Raw genomic sequence first — 23015 nt, 5'->3', positions numbered from 1 at the left:
TTTCACAGGTGAGCTTTTGCTTTACAGAATAAATAAAATAAAAACAGTGTATGTGCTGTGAAAATTTGTTTGTGTCTGCGAAAGTTCTTCTTGTGTCAGTAAAATGTAAAAAGGAGGTTAAAAAGTGTTAAAAAACCATCTTCTTTTAAAATCACTGGAAACAACAAAGGTTAAAAGTGTCCGAATGTGTCAGGATAAAAGTCTCATTTGTACAGGATCAGGGTGAGCCACTATCAAGATGGCTCCACCCAACCCTTCAGAAGAGCTGGGCCTGGCGATGAAATGGGCTTCAGCGGAGGTCGTCCCCTAGCCCGACCCACCCCGCTATGCCGAATGGCTTGGGGGGCTCCGTCCTTGGGAATCAGGCCGTGGGGTCCGGGTACCTTCACCTGCGGTGGACCTAGACCCCCCCCCGAGCGAGCGTTCGCCCGGTGCCCCTGCCTTGATGTTTGTCACAAGCCTTTTCATTTCGGCCAGGGGCACCATCACGCGCTTCGCCACCAGCAGGCCTCTGGAGGCCCACAGTGCGGCCTTGACGCAGTTTAGGGTGAGCCAGAGCGCTGGGAATTTATCGGCTTGGACGTTGTTGGCGCCCTGGCCCACCCCGCTTACCACTAGCTGGTATCTCCGGTCGTGGGCCTCCCCTGCTGGTGGGCCCGGGCATTGCAGGGGGCCTGTCGCGGTCCACAGGTCCCTCGCCACACTGCACTCCCAGAGCACGTGCCGCACGGTTTCCGGGAGGCCGCACCCGGGCCGTGGGCACATTAAAGTTCTTGACATGCCCCGGGAGTGCATCACGGACCTGACCGGGAGGACCTCATGAAGCACCATCCATGCCAGGTCCTTCAGCTTGTTCTGGAGGGCTGGGTGGTCCGCGTTCCTCCAAGCGGCTTGGGCCTCATCAAGGGTGAGGCCAGGAACGGGGCTCACTTCCTCCTGGTCCTGCACAAAGGAGACAATTCGTTTAGAATTTTTTAAAACAGTGACATTCTGCCCCTCCAAGTCATATTTCTTTAAAAACTTTTCAATAAAAACATAATGGAGGGGCAGGTTAAAAGAAACTGGACTTTTAAGACTAATGGTTAAAATTTTGATTTTTCTCAGGTAGCTCCCCATCCAGAAACGCGCCAGCGCGGTTGTTTTGCTCTCTCTGGATGGGGACGTCGCATATCTCACATGTAGGGCGGTGAAGAGGGCGCCTAAAAACAGGTGGGGGTCCGGGAGGGCTTTCCCACCGTTCTCCTTCCTCTTCTTCACCACCTCCCTCCTCAGCCGCTCCCATTTGGACCCCCACAGGAAGTAGAAGATGGCCCTCTCCACCGCCTGCAGGAACCTCCTGGGGGGACTAAAAACAGAACAGAGTAATAAAAGCAGAGGGTAAATCACACTCTTTACAATTAAAACTTTGCCCTCGATCGTCAGAGTCCTCAGTCCCCAAAAACCCAGTCGCTGCTTAACTTTCCCTAACACGTCAGTCCAGTTTCCCCGTCCACCACCCTCACTGTCAAATTTAATTCCTAAAATCTTTATGTCTTCTTGTTTAAAATCTACATCCAAATTCAGTCCGACGTTACCCCCAGGGCCCAAAGAGCTGGGCCTCGGACTTGCTCCTATTGAGCTTAGCGCCCGAGGCCCTTCCATACCAGTCAGTCACGTCAAGTGCTCTTTGGGCCGATAAAATGTCTGTGCATAAAAGAGTCACGTCGTCCATATACAGAGTGCATGTCGCTGTCAGTCCGCCTGGCAAGTCTAGTCCTTTGATCCATTTGTCCCTTCTCAGAATCTGTGCCAGCGGTTCGATGCCTGCAACGAACAGAAGCGGGGATAACGGGCAACCCTGGCGCACGCCTGAGCGGATATTAATTGCTCTGGTTAGATGCCCGTTTACTTGAATTTGGCTGTATATGTCCGTATACAGCAAACCCACCCACTTAAGGAACCTCCCGGGGAATCCCATTTTTTGCAGTACCTGAAACAGGTACTGGTGCGAGACGCGATCAAAAGCTTTTTCAAAATCTAAATTTAGGACTAGGAGTCGAATGTCTCTGTCTCTCGCAAGACAGATGGCGTCGCGGACCAGCACGAGGCTGTCCGTGATCCTCCTTCCCGGCACAGCACAGACTTGATCCGGGTGGATCACGTCCTCTAAAACAGTCGACATACGTGTGGCTAAAAGCTTGCTAAAAAGCTTACAGTCAAAATTTAAAAGCGTGATAGGTCGCCAGTTGCGTAAGTCTGTCTTGTCGCCTTTCTTGTAAAGTAACGACACTATCCCTGCTCTAAAACTGTCGGGAAGTCTGTCAAAAGTCTCAAATTCATTAAAAACAGTCAGTATGTCCGTTGCTAAAATGTCCCAAAATGACAGATAAAATTCCACGGGGAGTCCGTCCTCTCCCGGGCTCTTACCTGTTTTAAAAGATTTTGCGCATTTTGTCAGTTCTGGAACATTAAAATCGTTAGCAAGCACATTAAAACTGTTAATATCTTTTTCAATAAAATTTAAGACTTCTTTCATGACATTTTCTTCAGTGTGTTTTTCGTTATAGAGATCTTCATAAAAATTCCCAATTTGGTTTAAAATCCCCGCTGTATCTGTAAAAGAATTCCCTCCCTCTTTGAGTTCAGTTATCCCACCCCCTTTACTAATTATTTTCTTAAAAAAATAGCGGGTACATTTTTCCCCTTCCTCTACATCTCTTTCTTTGCTTCTTAAAATTACCCCTTTACCTTTTTCCTCCGCCATCTTCTTCATTTCTTCTTTGATTTTAGAAATTTCTTCTTTAAAATCAAGACCTGAGGATAAAAGGTTAAAATAGCGCTGCAGTCGTTTCTGCAGCCCCAACATGCGCCTACTCTCTCCCTGCTTAATTTCTTTCCCTATCTTCCTAAAAAAAGTTTTCGTCCTACCCTTCACCATTTCCCACCACTGTGCACGTGTGTCGTAAAAGTCCTGGAGGGTCTGCCAAAGCCGATACTGCTCCCTGTAGCGCTCTTGGACGAGCGGGTGTTCCAACAGGGAACAGTTCAGCTTCCACAGCCCTCCGCCTACAGTCAAGTCTGTGGGAAAGAGAAGGGTGCAAGAGAGCATGAGGTGGTCAGAAAAAAACAGAGGGGTCAATGTTGCATCCGTCGGTGAGCATCCCCTTGTAAAAACATAGTCAATTCGAGAGGCCCTTGAGCTATCACCACTGAACCAGGTGAAGCCGTCCTCTGAGTGATGCAAGAAGCGATAGCAGTCAACTAATTTAAAATCTCTAGCTATCCCTGATAATAAAACCGACGTTTTATCAACTTTAAAATCTTCCCCTGCTCCTTTTCTGTCCCTACGGGATAAAACCGTGTTAAAATCCCCTCCCACCACTAGGGGCGCTTTCCCTAGCATGTGGGGCTGCAAGTCTTCTAAAAGCTCGTACCGTTCATGTTTATCAGTAAAACCATAAATATTGAGAATGTTAAAACTCTTACCTAAAAACGTGAGATTGGCTAAAAGCGCACGTCCGTCCCGCACCACGGTGTGACCCTTCACCAAAATGTGTGGATTTTTCACTAATATCGCAACACCGTCCGCACGGTTGTAGTGTGAGCCGCTCCAGAGAGAGGGACCCGCAGCCCAGCGCTGCTCCCAGTCTCTGTAGTTGTCCCGGTATGGCAGTGCACACTCTTGTAAAAGAAGGACGTCTGCTTTTACATTGTTCAGGTAAGATAAAATGCTCTGTGCTCTAACTGGCGATCTCACACTTCTAACATTGATGGTTGAAATGGTGAGAGCAGTCATGAGCAGTATGGTTAAAAACAGGTACATGCTTTTAAAAGACAATTAACAGTCAGTGCTTACCTATGTGGTGTGATTAAACACACCACACGCGCAGGCCGACTGTTTGTGCCCCTCCTTACAGGCGGCTATCATCTCCATTGTGTTGGAGGGGTCGCCGCCGAGGAGGGGTGTCAGCTCAGGGCTCACAGAGGTGACCTCTTGCGGTCCCTTTGCCGGCGTCGATGTCAGGGACGGACATGCATACGAGACCGCATTAGGGGATCCAACGGGCCAATGGCGGCCTTCCTCCGAAGAGGAACTGCCGTCCAGTTGCTCCCGCTGTTTTTTCTCCTCTCTCTGAGGAGAAGGAGACTCCAGCGCTCTCTTAGATGATGTCTGGCCACAGGGGATCGAGCCTTCAGAAGACTCGTTCCCCGAGGAGGCCGTTGAGGATGAAACATCTAGGTCCATGACCAGATGTTGCAGCACCCTCTCCTGCACCTCCTCCTCCTCCCCCGTTGTGGTCGCTTGGGGAGAAACAGCTGGCTGTGACCCCAGCTGTTGCAGCTCCCCTTGCTGCACCTCCCCCCCTTCGCCACTAGGGGGGGCGGGGGAGGGGGCAGTCGGAGCACCAGGCTCCGACTGCGGTGGTGGTGGTTGTTCCCCCCTTTCGCCACTGGGGGGCGCGGGGAGGGGTTCAGCCGGAGCCTCCTCCGGCTGATGATGTTGTTCGCCCTCTCCGCCACTGGAGGGCACCAGAGGGACGGTGGCTGCACTCAGAGTTTGGAGATCTTCCTGCAGCCTTTGTCCCTCCAGAATCACCTCCAGTGCTTCCACCACCACCCTTTCCTTCTCCTTTTCCTTGTCCGCTCCAATTTCTGTTTCCTTTTCTTTGTCCGCTCCATTTTCCATTTCTTTTTCCTTTTCCGCTACATTTTCCGTTTCCTTTTCCTCCCTTGTGTCCGACTCTGCCTCCATGTGAGCTCTGTGCTCTGCCGCCCGGCTAGGGGCGGGGGCGGAGCCCGCAGCCTGGTTGGTTGGAGTTCCCGCCGAAACCACAGGCTCCTCCCCCTCGGCCATCTTGCCTTCTTCTCCCCCTTTTGTTTGTTGGCCATGCGGCCGGGCGGCCATTTTCTCCAAGTTTCTCACTCTGTTGGCAAACGATTTAGGGCAATTTCTGAATAGGTGAGATGTTTCCCCACACAGATTGCACGGTCTGCCATTTGTACACTCTTCATAAGAGTGTCCAATTTCTCTACACTTACGACATACTACATTCTGGCATGCTTCGGCTAGATGCCCAAGACTGCCACATTTGCGACAGAGCTTGGGCATTCCCTGGTAAAAAATGTAGCCACGGTTCTCCCCCAACACAATCATAGACGGAATTGGACGGAGGCCTAGGTAACTGCTCATGTCTTTGGATTCAAGTTGTTTAACTTGAACCCTCCATGAGCAGTTCCAAATGCCGTCCTCGTCCAAAACCTTAACTGCTTGGTCTCTGACCGTGCAATATCTGGACAACCACGTAGTGATATCCTCTCCAGTCACAGTTTCATTAAACATTCGGACAGTTACAGTTTTAACTGAATCATCAGAAAGTTTTTCCACTTCAAACATGGAGAACTGGTCCTTAACTTTATCAAACCTTTGCCAGAATTTATGTAATGCGTAAGCAGCACAGAAACTCACATCAAAACCAACATTTCCAGGCAGAGTCAGCACACAATTCAGCTCTTGCGGTTCAAACTTACATAATTTCTGGATGAAGCCCCGAGAAAAGTCCAGTCTGGACATCCTCGGGGCATCAGAGCCAGCATTTTTGAATTTAAAGCGCACGCTGTGGTGCCTCCTCATGCCGGCACGGGCAGCCGACATGGCTGGAGGCACCAACAGCTAAAAACACTAAAAAACCAGTAACTCTACAAAATAAATAACACTAAAAACCAATAAATATCAATAAATAACAATGCTAAAAACGACTACAAAAGACTAAAAACACTATGTACAAAAATATTTACAATTAAAATTACCTAAAACCAGCACAAAATAACAAGTAAAAAGCTCTTACCTTTTAACCGGAGTCAAGATGGAAATTCCTCACGGGGCTCGAACTGTACCTCCTTAGTGGATGATCAAAATCACAAGGATTAGGATCTCTCCCACTAAGGAGGCGATCGCTAGCTCAAGAATCAAATGAGTATGTGCCGGGGGGCGGATACTACACTTGATCTTAGCCAAAAGGCCGAGAAGCGATAACCTACAACTGTGCCACCCCGGGCGCCGGCATTCCCAAATGCCAGGTTGCACGACAGGCGTAAGGAATGGAGGCGGAACTTAAAGTTCGGAATTTTGTTGTTAGACAAGCATGTGATGCTCCGCCGAAGCAGAGCTTCCAAAAATACCGTAAACTCGGAGGTGTTCCCCTCCACGGAAATCTTTAGTAAAAGGCGAAAGATTTATACGGGATGAAGAGAAACCCGAGTGATAACTCACAAAGTCGACCTGTCCGGGGCCTGAAGAATCGCAACGGGTGCGGCGCCGAGGGTGGCAAGGAGGAGTGGCTAATACAACGACATGTCAGTCAGTCAGTCAGACAGACAGTCAGTCAGTCAGACAGACAGACAGACAGACAGACAGACAGACAGACAGACAGACAGACAGACAGTTTGGCAAACATTCCAAGCACAGTTTGGCAAACATTCCCATCACAGTTTAGCAAACATTCCCATCACAGTTTTGCAAACATTCCCAACACAGTTTTGCAAACATTCCCATCACAGTTTGGCAAACATTCCCATCACAGTTTTCCAAAGAATTCCACAACAGTTACAGTTTTCTTTTACATGCCATAGAGAGTGCACCGTTCCCGGAGGTACTGCAATACCGAGTCGATGCGTGGAGTGGACGGAGCAAGCCCCTATTCCGACTCCCTGTTCCAAAAATCAATTTAATATATGGCCCCCGGGGTAGGGGGCGTATCAGATATTAAACTGATAAGAACAGATACTACACTTGATCTTAGCCAAAAGGCCGAGAAGCGATAACCTACAACTGTGCCACCCCGGGCGCCGGCATTCCCAAATGCCAGGTTGCACGACAGGCGTAAGGAATGGAGGCGGAACTTAAAGTTCGGAATTTTGTTGTTAGACAAGCATGTGATGCTCCGCCGAAGCAGAGCTTCCAAAAATACCGTAAACTCGGAGGTGTTCCCCTCCACGGAAATCTTTAGTAAAAGGCGAAAGATTTATACGGGATGAAGAGAAACCCGAGTGATAACTCACAAAGTCGACCTGTCCGGGGCCTGAAGAATCGCAACGGGTGCGGCGCCGAGGGTGGCAAGGAGGAGTGGCTAATACAACGACATGTCAGTCAGTCAGTCAGACAGACAGTCAGTCAGTCAGACAGACAGACAGACAGACAGACAGACAGACAGACAGACAGACAGACAGTTTGGCAAACATTCCAAGCACAGTTTGGCAAACATTCCAAGCACAGTTTTGCAAAAATTCCCAACACAGTTTTGCAAACATTCCCAACACAGTTTGGCAAACATTCCCATCACAGTTTGGCAAACATTCCCATCACAGTTTTCCAAAGAATTCCACAACAGTTACAGTTTTCTTTTACATGCCATAGAGAGTGCACCGTTCCCGGAGGTACTGCAATACCGAGTCGATGCGTGGAGTGGACGGAGCAAGCCCCTATTCCGACTCCCTGTTCCAAAAATCAATTTAATATATGGCCCCCGGGTAGGGGGCGTATCAGATATTAAACTGATAAGAACAGATACTACACTTGATCTTAGCCAAAAGGCCGAGAAGCGATAACCTACAACTGTGCCACCCCGGGCGCCGGCATTCCCAAATGCCAGGTTGCACGACAGGCGTAAGGAATGGAGGCGGAACTTAAAGTTCGGAATTTTGTTGTTAGACAAGCATGTGATGCTCCGCCGAAGCAGAGCTTCCAAAAATACCGTAAACTCGGAGGTGTTCCCCTCCACGGAAATCTTTAGTAAAAGGCGAAAGATTTATACGGGATGAAGAGAAACCCGAGTGATAACTCACAAAGTCGACCTGTCCGGGGCCTGAAGAATCGCAACGGGTGCGGCGCCGAGGGTGGCAAGGAGGAGTGGCTAATACAACGACATGTCAGTCAGTCAGTCAGACAGACAGTCAGTCAGTCAGACAGACAGACAGACAGACAGACAGACAGACAGACAGACAGACAGACAGTTTGGCAAACATTCCAAGCACAGTTTGGCAAACATTCCCATCACAGTTTAGCAAACATTCCCATCACAGTTTTGCAAACATTCCCATCACAGTTTAGCAAACATTCCCATCACAGTTTAGCAAACATTCCCATCACAGTTTTCCAAAGAATTCCACAACAGTTACAGTTTTCTTTTACATGCCATAGAGAGTGCACCGTTCCCGGAGGTACTGCAATACCGAGTCGATGCGTGGAGTGGACGGAGCAAGCCCCTATTCCGACTCCCTGTTCCAAAAATCAATTTAATATATGGCCCCCGGGTAGGGGGCGTATCAGATATTAAACTGATAAGAACAGATACTACACTTGATCTTAGCCAAAAGGCCGAGAAGCGATAACCTACAACTGTGCCACCCCGGGCGCCGGCATTCCCAAATGCCAGGTTGCACGACAGGCGTAAGGAATGGAGGCGGAACTTAAAGTTCGGAATTTTGTTGTTAGACAAGCATGTGATGCTCCGCCGAAGCAGAGCTTCCAAAAATACCGTAAACTCGGAGGTGTTCCCCTCCACGGAAATCTTTAGTAAAAGGCGAAAGATTTATACGGGATGAAGAGAAACCCGAGTGATAACTCACAAAGTCGACCTGTCCGGGGCCTGAAGAATCGCAACGGGTGCGGCGCCGAGGGTGGCAAGGAGGAGTGGCTAATACAACGACATGTCAGTCAGTCAGTCAGACAGACAGTCAGTCAGTCAGACAGACAGACAGACAGACAGACAGACAGACAGACAGACAGACAGACAGTTTGGCAAACATTCCAAGCACAGTTTGGCAAACATTCCCATCACAGTTTAGCAAACATTCCCCACACAGTTTAGCAAACATTCCCATCACAGTTTAGCAAACATTCCCATCACAGTTTGGCAAACATTCCCATCACAGTTTTCCAAAGAATTCCACAACAGTTACAGTTTTCTTTTACATGCCATAGAGAGTGCACCGTTCCCGGAGGTACTGCAATACCGAGTCGATGCGTGGAGTGGACGGAGCAAGCCCCTATTCCGACTCCCTGTTCCAAAAATCAATTTAATATATGGCCCCCGGGTAGGGGGCGTATCAGATATTAAACTGATAAGAACAGATACTACACTTGATCTTAGCCAAAAGGCCGAGAAGCGATAACCTACAACTGTGCCACCCCGGGCGCCGGCATTCCCAAATGCCAGGTTGCACGACAGGCGTAAGGAATGGAGGCGGAACTTAAAGTTCGGAATTTTGTTGTTAGACAAGCATGTGATGCTCCGCCGAAGCAGAGCTTCCAAAAATACCGTAAACTCGGAGGTGTTCCCCTCCACGGAAATCTTTAGTAAAAGGCGAAAGATTTATACGGGATGAAGAGAAACCCGAGTGATAACTCACAAAGTCGACCTGTCCGGGGCCTGAAGAATCGCAACGGGTGCGGCGCCGAGGGTGGCAAGGAGGAGTGGCTAATACAACGACATGTCAGTCAGTCAGTCAGACAGACAGTCAGTCAGTCAGACAGACAGACAGACAGACAGACAGACAGACAGACAGACAGACAGACAGTTTGGCAAACATTCCAAGCACAGTTTGGCAAACATTCCCATCACAGTTTAGCAAACATTCCCGACACAGTTTGGCAAACATTCCCAACACAGTTTGGCAAACATTCCCATCACAGTTTGGCAAACATTCCCATCACAGTTTTCCAAAGAATTCCACAACAGTTACAGTTTTCTTTTACATGCCATAGAGAGTGCACCGTTCCCGGAGGTACTGCAATACCGAGTCGATGCGTGGAGTGGACGGAGCAAGCCCCTATTCCGACTCCCTGTTCCAAAAATCAATTTAATATATGGCCCCCGGGTAGGGGGCGTATCAGATATTAAACTGATAAGAACAGATACTACACTTGATCTTAGCCAAAAGGCCGAGAAGCGATAACCTACAACTGTGCCACCCCGGGCGCCGGCATTCCCAAATGCCAGGTTGCACGACAGGCGTAAGGAATGGAGGCGGAACTTAAAGTTCGGAATTTTGTTGTTAGACAAGCATGTGATGCTCCGCCGAAGCAGAGCTTCCAAAAATACCGTAAACTCGGAGGTGTTCCCCTCCACGGAAATCTTTAGTAAAAGGCGAAAGATTTATACGGGATGAAGAGAAACCCGAGTGATAACTCACAAAGTCGACCTGTCCGGGGCCTGAAGAATCGCAACGGGTGCGGCGCCGAGGGTGGCAAGGAGGAGTGGCTAATACAACGACATGTCAGTCAGTCAGTCAGACAGACAGTCAGTCAGTCAGACAGACAGACAGACAGACAGACAGACAGACAGACAGACAGACAGACAGACAGTTTGGCAAACATTCCAAGCACAGTTTGGCAAACATTCCCAACACAGTTTTGCAAAAATTCCCAACACAGTTTTGCAAACATTCCCAACACAGTTTGGCAAACATTCCCATCACAGTTTGGCAAACATTCCCATCACAGTTTTCCAAAGAATTCCACAACAGTTACAGTTTTCTTTTACATGCCATAGAGAGTGCACCGTTCCCGGAGGTACTGCAATACCGAGTCGATGCGTGGAGTGGACGGAGCAAGCCCCTATTCCGACTCCCTGTTCCAAAAATCAATTTAATATATGGCCCCCGGGTAGGGGGCGTATCAGATATTAAACTGATAAGAACAGATACTACACTTGATCTTAGCCAAAAGGCCGAGAAGCGATAACCTACCGCTGTGCCACCCCGGGCGCCGGCATTCCCGGCTATCACTCTCGGACGAATATTAATGAGGAAGGCAAATAGTAATGAGCATTAATTAGCATTAGCAAATAGCTTGTCATTTTTGCCCACCAAAACAAATGTCAAGTCTCTAGGATGTTCGGTTCACAAGATATAAAAGAAAAATGAATAGACATGAATTAACATTAACTATTTTCTTTAGCGTAACAGGCCTGTCACTACGACCCGGTAAAACAAATGTCATGTCTCTACGATATTCTGTTCACAAAATATTAAAGAAAAACTGATTAGCATAGGTTTAACATTAGCTATTTGCACTAGCATTTTACATTACACAATCTGCATGTTGCTCCGACCCCCGAAAACAAATTTCAAGTCTCTACCATGTTCGGTTGAAGAGATATTAAAGAAAAACTGATTAGCATAGGGTTAACGTTAGCTTTTTGCGTTCACATTTTACATTACACGATGGGCATGTTGCTTCGACCCCCGAAAACAAATTTCAAGTCTCTACCACGTTCGTTTCACGACGTATATTAAAGGGGAACTGATTAGCAAGCATCAATTCGCTATTTGAATTAGCATAACTGGCCTCACCCACCCCAAAACCAAAATGGAGTCTCTATGACCAGTCCGGGAGGGGGAAATTGATCATATATATAAAAAAAAAAAGTCCGGGGACCAGTACAAGACATAAAGGCAGCAACAGGCATGCAGTAAAGGGCAAAAGACATAATATTAATAATAATGTCGGCCTAATAATGTTTAAAAAACATATATTTTTTCATATTTCCTATTTATTGACGGATTGTTTTCCTGTGAGAAAGTAGAGGGAAATAAAATATAATATCTCCCCCCCTCAAAAAAAAAAAAAAAAAAAAAAAAAAAAAAAGAGTAAGGTCTAGCAGGGGAAAAGGACAATCAAATCTCTTCCTCTGTCTGCAGGTTCAACTGGCCTCTGGTAGTTAAGATAGCATAGCCCTCTTCTGCTCGGAGTATGGAATTGCAAAGTGCTTTGTTAGAAAAAAAAAACACTGGTGTCGTTTGCTGCTCAACTGATAGGATAGGGATAGGATAGGATTGTCCGACAATCACATTAATATTACATCTGATTTATGTTTACATTTACATACATGACATTTACATACATTACATTTATGATCTGCTTCCACGGATTAAAACAAAGCTACAGAGCCTGTGCAAGCCAACAAAACACTAAACAAAGGGAGATGAGCCTCACTAGCCTACTGGTTCACATGCTGAAGTGGTGAAATGGGCAATGTTCTGTTGCAACTACATGGAAATAGAAATCTCTTCATTTTGTATAACACCTACATTTTATTACCTACAAATTAATTATCTAAATTAATTATTTAATACTATTTGTATACCCCCACCCCCCCCCATATATTTTTAACCTCCTGGTCCTGTGTCTGTCTGTCTGTCTGTCTGTCTCTCTGCGCTTACTTACTTACTTACTTGCTTGCTTGCTTGCTTGCTTACTGACTGACCAGTGGAGATGAGGTTTCGGTGAAGGTGTGGTTCTCCAGTTCTCCTCCAAACATGACATCATGTTTTTCCTAAACAATTCAACTTTGGTGTAGAGTATTACAGTTTTTTTCTGTTCGCTAAAGCACATTTTTTGTAGCTTTAGCTGCTTCTGCGGAACTCCTCACACAGATGCACAAACCTATAACCAAATCAGCCAAACTCATAGCACAAAAAACGCTTTGCGCTCAGTTTGCGATGTTATAAAACACATTTTGCAAAATATACCCATGCAATCCATTGCACAACACTCTTTTTGCATAAATGTAAACCCAACTCACTGCTTTGCACACAATTCCCAAATTATGAACACACTCCTAGAAAAACTATATAAATTCATGGATATTTTGTACACTACATTACTAATTATTAGACGTGTGACAGGGGGGCACACCTTTAGATAATCGCTTCATTTTGCAACCGACCTACTATATAAATAAGTCACAAGAACTATGGAAGGAGAAATAAAAATCAGAAGAGTGAGGATCAGAGGACGACGAGGCAGAGGATGTGGATTTGAAGAAATAAGAGCCAGAGGATAATATGGACACAGAGAAGAAGTTGAATTCTTAGAAATAGGGGAGGAAGACAAAGGCACATACACGTAATCACAGATGACATAAGGGCCACATTGGTTGACCATCCCATCAACCATGACATGAGCTACATTGTAGGAAGAATAAAGCAGAACAATATTGTACTGACTGTAATATGTAAAATGCCGTTATGTAAAAATTATGGCATTGCTGCTTTACAGAGTTGCCAGAATTATAAGAGCTGGGGGCAGAGAACAACTGTTCACACCTGAGCAGGAGACCCTCAACACTGAATATGGTGATGGCTAACAATACCATAAGACTGCACGAAATTCAGCAGCAGCCTAATGGCTTATGACAGAGCCTTTGCAAATATAAGTAATGTGAGCATCTCTGCAATATCACACTGACTTGAAGGACACAAAATTTGCATGAAGACGGTTTAGTGCTATTTGAAAGGAATTCAGAACGTAAAGCAATACATTGTGAATTATGTGCAGGTAATCAACAGTATTAGGGTTGAATATAGAAGTCCATATTGATATTGACCAGGCAGCATGTCAGGGCTGGATACGCCATGCAAGGTGATACTTTCTTTGCTGTCTTGCACTTGAAGACATAGCATGTGATGCCAATGAAGTGTTGTTGTCAGATCCAGCAAGGCAAATGCATGTTCAGTTCCTTTTGTTGGTCATATTGTGTTTTCTTTTGTATTTTAATTACATGTCAAAAACGTCTCTTTAGTTTGCTTTGGGGAACGTAAATAAACATCCATGATTGAAGTCTCATTCCCTGTGTTTTTATATCACAAGTATTCATGACAAAAGTGTGATCTACAATTGATTTACATTGTGCAAAGAAAAACACAAGCTAAATGTGTGTATCATTTATACTGCATGTGTGTAGTTGCAGTGTGTGTGTGTGTGTGTGTGTGTGTGTGTGTGTGTGTGTGTGTGTGTGTGTGTGTCAGTTCCAAAGATAGTTTGTGTGAATGATTTGACAAAACAATGCAAATTCTACAAAAGTGTATTGCGGTTTTCAACCTTAGTTTGATTTTGCAACGTATGTATGCTTTGCTAGATTGGTGTGGAGTTCTTGTAGTTGTGTGTAGAGTTTTGCAAAAGCAGCCAAAGTTGTGAAAATTGAGCATTAGCACTCAGAAAAAACTGCAAGCCGCAATTCTGTCAGGCATATAAATGCTTTTTTCGCACCTGGGAGGAGAGGAGAGGAGTGGAGAGGAGAAGAGAGGAGAGGAGAAGAGGGGAGAGCAGAGGAGAGCGTGTGTGTGTGTGCGTGTGTGCATGCGTGCGTGCGTGCGTGCGTGTGTGTGTGTGTGTGTGTGGTGCCTGGGTGAGCAATCGGTGGCTAGTGCCTGGGATGGTCTGGCCTAGTCAGCCAAGGCCTGTAGGCCGCCCTGGAGGTGGCCATTTCATTTAAATGTGTTTGGCTCCATTTATTCATTTAAATGTATTTATTTGTTCATTTTATTAGTGTGTGTGTGTGTGTGTGTGTGTGTGTGTGTGTGTGTGTGTGTGTGTGTGTGTGTGTGTGTGTGTGTGTGTGTGTGTGTGTGTGTGTGTGAAATGAACACCATTCTTGGTCACATCCGTTACACTGTTGAGTATGGTGGCGGGAGCAACCTTGGTGCCTCAATGATCAATGAACTAAGAAGTTCATAGGAGATATTTTATAGAAAAAAACATGATGTAGTCTGTCACACAGTTAAGCACACAAGAGGATGGGTGCTGGAATGGGAGAAGAACCTATATTTTAGAAACAAAACAACTTAACTCATTGGCTGCCAGTCATTTTCATAAAAGAGTTCACAGTGCCAGAGATTTTTCAGCATTTTGAATGTTTTTTGGAGGCTCACAGAAAATTGAGTTCTGTGTCTATGTCAACACCATACCTATCAAAACACATAGGCTACACATGTACACATAGGCTACACCACATGCATGAATAACTTGCAGCCAATAGGCCTACTCAGTTAGCCTATAAAATCACCTATTAATTGATGGATTAATTTTACAGTAGCCTTATTAAAAGAGAAAGACAAGCACTGCGGTGAGGACGTTCCCAACAAATGCGAGAAGACACATCGCAGATCCAGAAAATATTCAATGTTTAATAGCTGCCAAATAGCCTACTTGAAATAATACTGCTGATGGGCATCCAATTTCGTTGTAGCCTAATTCCAGGATAGTTTCATGAGTCCACTTCATTTTAACCAGCTGCCTCAACAATAGGTTCACGCCTCAAAATTAAAATCCATGTTTAACTGGCTGCATCTCTGCAATATTTCCGACCGCGTACAACACACGTACAGTACTTGCGCTGCATGCCTCTGTGTGCCGCCAAAAAGACGCAATGCACTACTTAAGGCAACTTCCATGCTTATGGAAACTTCCACAGCAGCCCTGAAATTCGCGTGGATATCTGCAGTTTTCCACGCCTAGTCTGTTTTAGTACATCTGACCGTGACCGTGGGAAACAACTTCAGTAGCTTTTTTGTCCGTAAGTGAGCTTCGTACATGAGGCCCCATGCCATGGCATGTTTGAGTAGTCTAGCCATAAGCATGAGCTCCTCAGTCATACAGCTGGATCGGAAAAGCTGCAGGATAAAGGCTAACTGACATTTTAAGAGTGAGGAGTACGCACACTTGAAATCCTTTGAATTTCATGGCTGGATTTTGATTAGACAACTCTCGTCCAGTCCAGTCCAGTCCAGTCGTCCTCAGTCATCCAGCTGGCACAGGCAGGCCACTCCCCTGTTGATCCAGTGTTGCTGGGGCTTGTCCGAGGGCAGCTCGATGGGCAGCATGTAGTTGATTGAATGACCCGTGGTGGAGAGAGTGCCGCACCGCACGTTGGTCTTGTACACCGGGCACACGTACACGTTCTCATACGCGAACTTAGAGCTCTCGCCCGGCTTGAGCCAGGTGATGCAGCGTGTTTAAGAGGATTTTGGGGAGCTACTCGCCCAACACCATGCCGTCGCGGTCCCACCGGGCGCCTTCCAGGAAGAGGCCGCGAACATACGCACCGTCGTCTGGCTTCTGATCCACCTGGCTTTCATTTTGGTCACCTGAGACACACACACACACACACACATACACACACAAGATCCCATATGGAAAAAATGGTAAAGAACTTATTATTTATATATAATGTATGATTTACTCCTGAATGTGGCCCCTTTTTGGTGTTGTCATACAGAATTATTATATATCTATTATATGTATGACGTGTATATATATACGTATATAGAGAAAGTAATCATATCATATACACATTGTCTATAAACATCATGTACAATTTTTACTTTAGTTTCACCATCACCAAAAGAGTCCACTTTCAGCAGGAAATTTATCACAACATCTGTTATCGCTGTCATATATAAATCTTCCAGAATTCACGTGTAAAACTTGGATATGATTTCACAATATCCTTTACATATGGGACATAAGACAATGCCCCAATCATTCCCACCTCATTGGGCACTTTTGGTTTTGAAACGCTGTGGTAGGTATGGGGCACCTAAGTCTCCACCCCTTCCGGGCGGCTTGCGGGGCTGGCAACGCAAAAACTTTTGACTGGGCTGTAATGGACTGATCAAAGCTATTTTCCGACCCACCTCGCATTTCCCCGTCGATCACACATATGCTGTGCCTCAGAATTAATAACAACCAATGGTGTGCTTGTTGACTTCACTTGGCAAGCGATTTTTGAGTTGTGTGTGTGCAAAAATATGTAATTATTTGGACTACACAACAGACGTCGCATGTCCGATGTGCAGCCACTTAAGCCACGGTGCAGCGGTAGGGTTGACTGTGCCTCGGTTCACGTCAGATAATTGAGCCGCACGTGTAGTCTCTAACACAGTTTTGCACAAAAGCTAAAATAACGTTTCTTGCGTGTCGAAAATGAGTGGTCTTACGACGCAAATCCAAACCTTTCAAATTCACTGTCATCATATGTGAAATCCGGAGCACATGCCAAACGGGGTGAGGATTTAGCTTGACTCGCTCCATTAACTCGCATTCAAAATTTTGAGCGCTCCAGCCCCATGGATCGGAAGTAGAAGGACGTGACTTAGGTGCCCCATTGCACTTTCCTCTCACTTACTCAGATCAAAGTAGAAACCGGAAACCCAGAAGACAGGAAGCCCGTTATCGATCTAGTCCTAAGGAACACACACACACACGCACACACACGCACACACACACACACGCACACACACGCACACACACACGGTTTATTATTATAATCACTGCAGAAGACAGGTGGAGGGCTGTTATCGATCCAGTCCTAAGGAACAAACACACACACACACCCCCCAAGTTAGTTTATTTACCATCTCATTGGTTGCATTTGGTTCCAGAGTTCTCTCTATGTGATGAATGATCACTGCAGCTGCCATGTGGAGGCCCATTATCAATCCAGTCCAGCAGTACACACCCACACACAAGGTTGGTCAAAGATTGTACATCCTGTGGTCCCCGGACCCCCAAATTTAGAATCCCTGTTATAGAGACCTCAGGACGGGCCCTGCCATTGCTCTAACGGTAAGGCACTTAGCTGCTACACTGGCGACTGGCCGACTTGGCCCAGATCCTTTGCTGAACCTTCCCCATCTCTCTTTTCCACGTTTCCTGTCAAAATCTCTCACTGTCGCTCACTGTCATCGCTGTTTCAAAGCATAATTAACTGATCTCATCTAAATGAACAACTCTGAATGACCGTATGATGTTTTTTTTATCTTACAGAGGATAAAATGGACAAAATGATGGTAGAAATACGATAATTATTGTACATCTGGCAACACTGGACCCTGGTGACTCAATTCACACTTTACCCCACCTGTACAGTACGACACACACACACACAGGAAGTAGAGTCTCTGGAAGAGCTCTGAGACGTATCCCCCGAGGGGCTTGAGGGAGGGGTACGAGCGCGCGGCCCAGACGGCGGGAACACAGCCAACCAGGTGGTGCGGATTCCAGTACTTTACATGACATTACAGTACTTTACTTGACATTACATTACATTACATTAAACTGCATTGTAGTTGATTATATTACATCACATTACTTCACATTACATTACATTACACTCATTACACTTTATTCTTGGTCAGCCTACAGGAAAAATTATATTACACAATGGAATAACGGGAATGAAAAACTAATAAAATGGATGGAAGTAATGAAAGTCATGAAAAAAATCAAATGAAATAAGAGTCATGAAATGGAATAAACAGTAAACGGAACAGTGAATTGTGAGAAGTAGGATATAATATGTAGGTATACAGATTTTTTTTTCTTACTTGTGATGAATAAAGTACATTTAGAGCCCTGATTAGCAATTGAGGAGTTATTCACAGGCTATTAATTACAATCCCTGGAGCAGTGGGGGGTTAGGTGCTTTGCTCAAGGTGTAGGTGTAGGGAGAGGTAAGGGTGGGATTTGAACATATGACTGAACCTACAACTCTGTTCTTAACTCATTGGCTGCCATTCATTTTCATAAAAGAGTAACCCTCAGTGCCAGAGATTTTTCAGCATTTTGAGTGGTATTTGGAGGCTCACAGAAAATTGAGTTATGTGTCTATGTCAACACCATACCTATCAAAACACAGATTAGATTCTCATCTGTCATCAGAAAAAAACAGTCTCTCTCTACCCCTTTCCGTTCTTTCATAATCATCTGTTGAAAATAAGTGGAATTCGCCAAAATGCTGCCTTCTCGCCAAAAACCTGAGAAGATTTTATTTTGTGCACACACCTGACCAACGTTTCGGTAGCAAGAGAGAGACACACATTTCAAGACTTGGCATTCACAGGTGATCCCACTTGGTTTGGCTAAATTAGTCTCATCTCATTGCAGATAATTGACCCCACCCCTCAACACCAGGACAAGATTGTAGACAATTAGACAGTTTGCCAACTTCCCAAAAGCAAACAAAACAGTTAAAAAAGTGAAAAGCAATATACAAGGAACATTGTCAATAAAACCACAGCTACAATTATTACAAGACCACAGCTGCGATGCTGGAGCCATTTGTTACAGAAAGCAAGACATATTGAGTTCCTCATTTATGTCCTGAGGCTCCACTGAATTTAGAGTATGAATCCAAAATGCCTCTCTACGAAGCCTCTCTGTCTAATTGTCTGCAATCTTGTCCTGGTGTTGGGGGGTGGGGTCAATTGCCTGCAATGAGATGAGATCAATTTAGCCTAACCAAGTGGGATCACCTGTAAATGTCAGGTCTTGAAATGTGTGTCTCTCTCTTGCTATCATTTGACTTTGAAGAGGGTGTAGCAACACCGAAACGTTGGTCGGGTGTGTGCACAAAATAAAGTCTTGAAAACTAAGCTGCAGTGTGCTCCAGCTTCTCCTTTCCAGCTATGCCAGTGACTTACTAGAGCCCACGGAGAGATAGATAGATAGGAGAGCTTACTCACGTTATAACAGCGTAGTATGAATTGATGGTGAGGGGAGTACGGAAATGGTATTCTTCTTCTACGGTCAGTATTGGAAACATCAGGGAAGCATGCAATGCCACTTCCGCGAGGGTCGGAGTGTGGAACAGGTCATAGGACAGCGTGAATATTTGTCAGCTGTCCTTAATTACCCCCAGCAATTACTGCTGACCAACAGCTGCAGTTAATTTGGCCACAAATTATCCATCCTGGTGTTGCCCCCACTGACCATGCACAAGGGAGTACGGAAAATGTATCCATCGCACTCACTGACCAATGACCATGCGCAAGGGAGTTAATTTTCCATCCACTCGTGTCCTCAGGCAACGCCTCCGTACTACACCGTGGCCAATGCATTTCCCCCCCGAGAGATTGTTCTTCTCTGTCGAATTTCTTTGCTGGAGCCTCAATGCCAGTGTTGCCAGATGTGTCTGACCAAATCCCGCCCAAAAGCTTCTCAAAAACCGCCAAAATGCACTAAATTCCACCCAAATTCAACAAATTACATTGACTTCTATGGGCCCAAAACGGCTGGGAAAAAAACGCCAAATGGCCAATTTTTCCGATTCTTACCCGCAAACGTTCATCCTAAGTATCTGGCAACACTACTCAATGCCAGTGATTTCAAAAGCACTGGGACACTGATCTGTGATAGGTCTGTTAGAGCATTAGGTCCAACCCCCTATGGGCGGGGTTGAAAGGGTGGGGAAAAAGGCTTGTAGTCTAAACAGAAATCCACCTGTCATATACTTCCTCCTACAATGATGCAAAATGACGATTTTTACATAATTGTTGGAGGAAGTGTTAAGAGGTGAATACGGATTTCTCCTGTCTCAGGGGGAATTGAGAGAGTGTTGCACGACCATTCAAAAGTATGACTGGGTGTCTAGCAATGGAAGCCTAATGCAAATGGGTGGAGTGTCCCTTTCACTTAACTTTGCAGAGGTATAGGCTCTCCGCCTGGGTCTGGGCTTTGGAGTTGAGTGGAAGGAGAAAACAACATCAGACCAGGGGTCCGTTTCTCGATTCTGTTGCTAACTGTCTTAAAGTTAAAATTTTGGACACCAGACCTCATTTCCGAGTCAGCCAGGGTGTAAACGATGTGTCCAGAACATTTTTTTTTCACATTCCATGCAGTCCTTGTGAATTCTCATATCCATGTTGCTAAGCTAGCGCAAGTGAATGGCAATGAGTAGCCTGCCCCCAAAAATAGTCTTATCCCGTTTAAACAACATTCAAAACAAAACCGTTATTATGCCATACTGCAAGTGTAAATGTTTGTCTTAGTAGAATGAAGTTTGAAATCAAACCAACCTTGCACTGCGTGGATTTTGCCATGTTGAGAGACTATTTTCTCGGGGTCGGCGGAATTTTACTTTGCTCTCTTCAGTTGTGATGTAGCCCACCCACCCACTTCAGGAAGCCGCAAGAGACATTGCAAATCAAGGCTAGTTCTACAACTGCTTTCGGATCGAATAGTGGATTAAAACCCAACGACATCGCACCATGGTACATCAGTGTGTATATACCAACTGCAATAATAAAGCCCACAGATGGGTATCGGCAAGTTTCCATTGGTTTCCAGTGAAAGATGTTGAAAGAACCAAACTCTGGCTCCTGGCTGCTGCAGGGCTACATCAACACACCGATGGAGACGCTCCGTAGGCTACCCCGGTGCTTTGCAGTGACCATTTCAGTCCTGACGACTTCACAAAGTCCTTCTCGAAGTCAAATACCTACACGGAAAACTCTAAAAGTGTCCACGGTGCCTACCGCATTCCCAGATCTACATTTTGTAGCACGCACCAGTCTCCGAAGAACAGGTTTGTTGATGCTTTCTGCTTCTATGATGGTAGCCCAGTGGTATAATGGCTTCGCCTACGTTAGCCAAAACTTGGGCTAGAAGTTACCCTTTTGGATTGGCATGTTGTAATGCTTTACTGTTATTTTGTGTAATTGCTGTGACAAATGGCATTAGACATGACTTGCCGTATTCCTATGGATTCATAAGTTACGCAACGCTATGTGATCTGGCTTGACATTGTGGAATATGTCACTCGTAACTCTAGTTGTTATTACATGGAATGTTTTTTGAGACGAGATGGAATGGAAGGATGAAAGGGATTTAGAAGAGATGGGTGCACTGTTCTGTTCGCCAACATCTAATGCTCTGTAGACACACGGGTCATAGTAACAACTAAACATTGTCATGGCATATTCAATGTTACGAAAGGTTGACAAAGTCGGACAGAAAGCATTACTCTTGGTGTTTGCGAGCGAGGTCAGGGAGAGGGGAATAACGTTCACTTTTGCAAACTTTTTGGATTATTGGATTATTTGTTATTTTGTGTAATTGCTATAACAAATGGCATTAGAAATGATTTGCCGTATGGACTCATACGTTACGCAACGCTATGTGATCTGGCTTGACATTGTGAAATATGTCACTCGTAGCTCTAGTTATTATTACATGAAATGTTTTTTGAGACGAGATGGAATGGGAGGATGAAAGGGAGAAGAGTGTGCGTTCTGTTCGCCAACATGCTGTGTAGACACACGGGTCATCTAGTAACAACCATACATTGTTATGGCATATGTTTCAATGTTACGTACGAGGTTGACAAAGTCGGACAGAAAGCATTACTCTTGATGTTTGCGAGCGAGGTCAGGGAGAGGGGAAAACTGTTCAGTTTTACAAACTTCAAAGATGTTGGAGTTCGCTCTATGGAAAAGTTATGGATGTGTCAAACGAAGCTAGAATTTCTACTAGGAATATCACTCCGCGGCTGTCAAGCTTTCAAATCAGGGAACACAAATTGCTGATGGTGATCAAACATGGTTGGTTTAATTTCAAATTTCATTCTATCAAGACAAATATTTACACTTGCAGCCTGGCATAATAAAGGTTTTGTTTTTGAATGTGGTTAAAACTGGATAAGACTATTTTTGGGGGGCAGGCTACCAATAGCCGTTCACTTTCGCTAGCTTAGCAACATGGACATGCGAATTCACAAGGACTGCATGAAATGTGGAAAAAAAACGTTCTGGACACATTGTTTACACCCTGGCTGACTCGGAAATGAGGTCTGGTGTCCAAAATCCCGGAGGTACACTTTAAGACCGTCTTACCGTTCCATTGGATTTAGTTGTGAGCGTCGCTGTTGAGAGGGAGTTGAGTCGCTCTTACGAAGGACGTTGCTACCGTCGTTAGCAAAGACACTTTCGAGAAACGGACCCCAGAGTTTGTGAGGCTTCCAACGTATGACGGAACAGGAAAGCTCAATGCTGGACAGTCGATCAGTCAAGTATGCACTCCTAAGTTGCCTCATTCTTATCTACAGACCTGGGGTCCGTTTCTCGATTCTTGTCGTTGCTAACCGTCTTAAGACCGTATTAAGACCGTCTTACCATTCCCTTGGATTCAGTGGTGAGCGTCACTGTCGAGAGAGAGTTCAGTCGCTCTTACAAAGGACGTTGCTACCGTCGTTAGCAAAGATGCTTTCGAGATACGGACCCCTGCCCTGCTAGCTATCTTCGCCGCCGGCAGCCCTAAACAGCGTGCGAACGGCACCCACCCCCGAAATCTTAATCTTAATAACTTTTATGGACGGTTTGATTCTCCTGGCAAAAAAGCCAGGTGCAATGCTGTTTTAACCAACAACAATCCACCTGTCAGTGGAGGAAGTCAGACATTGCCTCTCAAGAACAAACCC

General features: G+C 45.5%; 1 long non-coding RNA gene, 12 other non-coding genes and 1 pseudogene across 13 annotated transcripts; all 14 read right to left on the bottom strand.

The window, feature by feature from the left end:
* Positions 1–5865: 5865 nt before the first annotated feature.
* LOC134468068 (U2 spliceosomal RNA) lies at positions 5866–6011 on the bottom strand (annotated as a pseudogene).
* Positions 6012–6128: 117 nt separating this feature from the next.
* On the bottom strand, positions 6129–6242 carry LOC134468048 (U5 spliceosomal RNA). Its single transcript, XR_010038688.1, has one exon. It is a non-coding gene; the product is annotated as a U5 spliceosomal RNA (small nuclear RNA).
* Positions 6243–6607: 365 nt separating this feature from the next.
* Positions 6608–6799, bottom strand: LOC134468067 (U2 spliceosomal RNA). The gene has a single exon (XR_010038707.1). It is a non-coding gene; the product is annotated as a U2 spliceosomal RNA (small nuclear RNA).
* A 117-nt stretch (positions 6800–6916) lies between these two features.
* Positions 6917–7030, bottom strand: LOC134468047 (U5 spliceosomal RNA). The gene has a single exon (XR_010038687.1). It is a non-coding gene; the product is annotated as a U5 spliceosomal RNA (small nuclear RNA).
* A 361-nt stretch (positions 7031–7391) lies between these two features.
* LOC134468110 (U2 spliceosomal RNA) lies at positions 7392–7582 on the bottom strand. Its single transcript, XR_010038747.1, has one exon. It is a non-coding gene; the product is annotated as a U2 spliceosomal RNA (small nuclear RNA).
* Positions 7583–7699: 117 nt separating this feature from the next.
* On the bottom strand, positions 7700–7813 carry LOC134468046 (U5 spliceosomal RNA). Its single transcript, XR_010038686.1, has one exon. It is a non-coding gene; the product is annotated as a U5 spliceosomal RNA (small nuclear RNA).
* Positions 7814–8174: 361 nt separating this feature from the next.
* Positions 8175–8365, bottom strand: LOC134468098 (U2 spliceosomal RNA). Its single transcript, XR_010038736.1, has one exon. It is a non-coding gene; the product is annotated as a U2 spliceosomal RNA (small nuclear RNA).
* A 117-nt stretch (positions 8366–8482) lies between these two features.
* LOC134468045 (U5 spliceosomal RNA) lies at positions 8483–8596 on the bottom strand. The gene has a single exon (XR_010038685.1). It is a non-coding gene; the product is annotated as a U5 spliceosomal RNA (small nuclear RNA).
* A 361-nt stretch (positions 8597–8957) lies between these two features.
* On the bottom strand, positions 8958–9148 carry LOC134468086 (U2 spliceosomal RNA). Its single transcript, XR_010038725.1, has one exon. It is a non-coding gene; the product is annotated as a U2 spliceosomal RNA (small nuclear RNA).
* Positions 9149–9265: 117 nt separating this feature from the next.
* Positions 9266–9379, bottom strand: LOC134468115 (U5 spliceosomal RNA). The gene has a single exon (XR_010038752.1). It is a non-coding gene; the product is annotated as a U5 spliceosomal RNA (small nuclear RNA).
* Positions 9380–9740: 361 nt separating this feature from the next.
* LOC134468075 (U2 spliceosomal RNA) lies at positions 9741–9931 on the bottom strand. The gene has a single exon (XR_010038714.1). It is a non-coding gene; the product is annotated as a U2 spliceosomal RNA (small nuclear RNA).
* Positions 9932–10048: 117 nt separating this feature from the next.
* LOC134468114 (U5 spliceosomal RNA) lies at positions 10049–10162 on the bottom strand. The gene has a single exon (XR_010038751.1). It is a non-coding gene; the product is annotated as a U5 spliceosomal RNA (small nuclear RNA).
* Positions 10163–10527: 365 nt separating this feature from the next.
* LOC134468044 (U2 spliceosomal RNA) lies at positions 10528–10718 on the bottom strand. The gene has a single exon (XR_010038684.1). It is a non-coding gene; the product is annotated as a U2 spliceosomal RNA (small nuclear RNA).
* A 4208-nt stretch (positions 10719–14926) lies between these two features.
* On the bottom strand, positions 14927–17028 carry LOC134467341 (uncharacterized). Its single transcript, XR_010038521.1, has 2 exons — positions 16947–17028; positions 14927–15906 (listed from the first exon to the last, which is right to left on the bottom strand). It is a non-coding gene; the product is annotated as an uncharacterized LOC134467341 (long non-coding RNA).
* Positions 17029–23015: the final 5987 nt, after the last annotated feature.

The sequence above is a fragment of the Engraulis encrasicolus genome, chromosome 17 (genome assembly GCF_034702125.1).
Source record: "Engraulis encrasicolus isolate BLACKSEA-1 chromosome 17, IST_EnEncr_1.0, whole genome shotgun sequence".
Classification (NCBI taxonomy): Eukaryota; Metazoa; Chordata; class Actinopteri; order Clupeiformes; family Engraulidae; genus Engraulis; species Engraulis encrasicolus.
The sequence above is the reverse complement of the archived record's forward strand: the minus strand, read 5'-3'. Positions and strand labels throughout refer to the sequence as shown.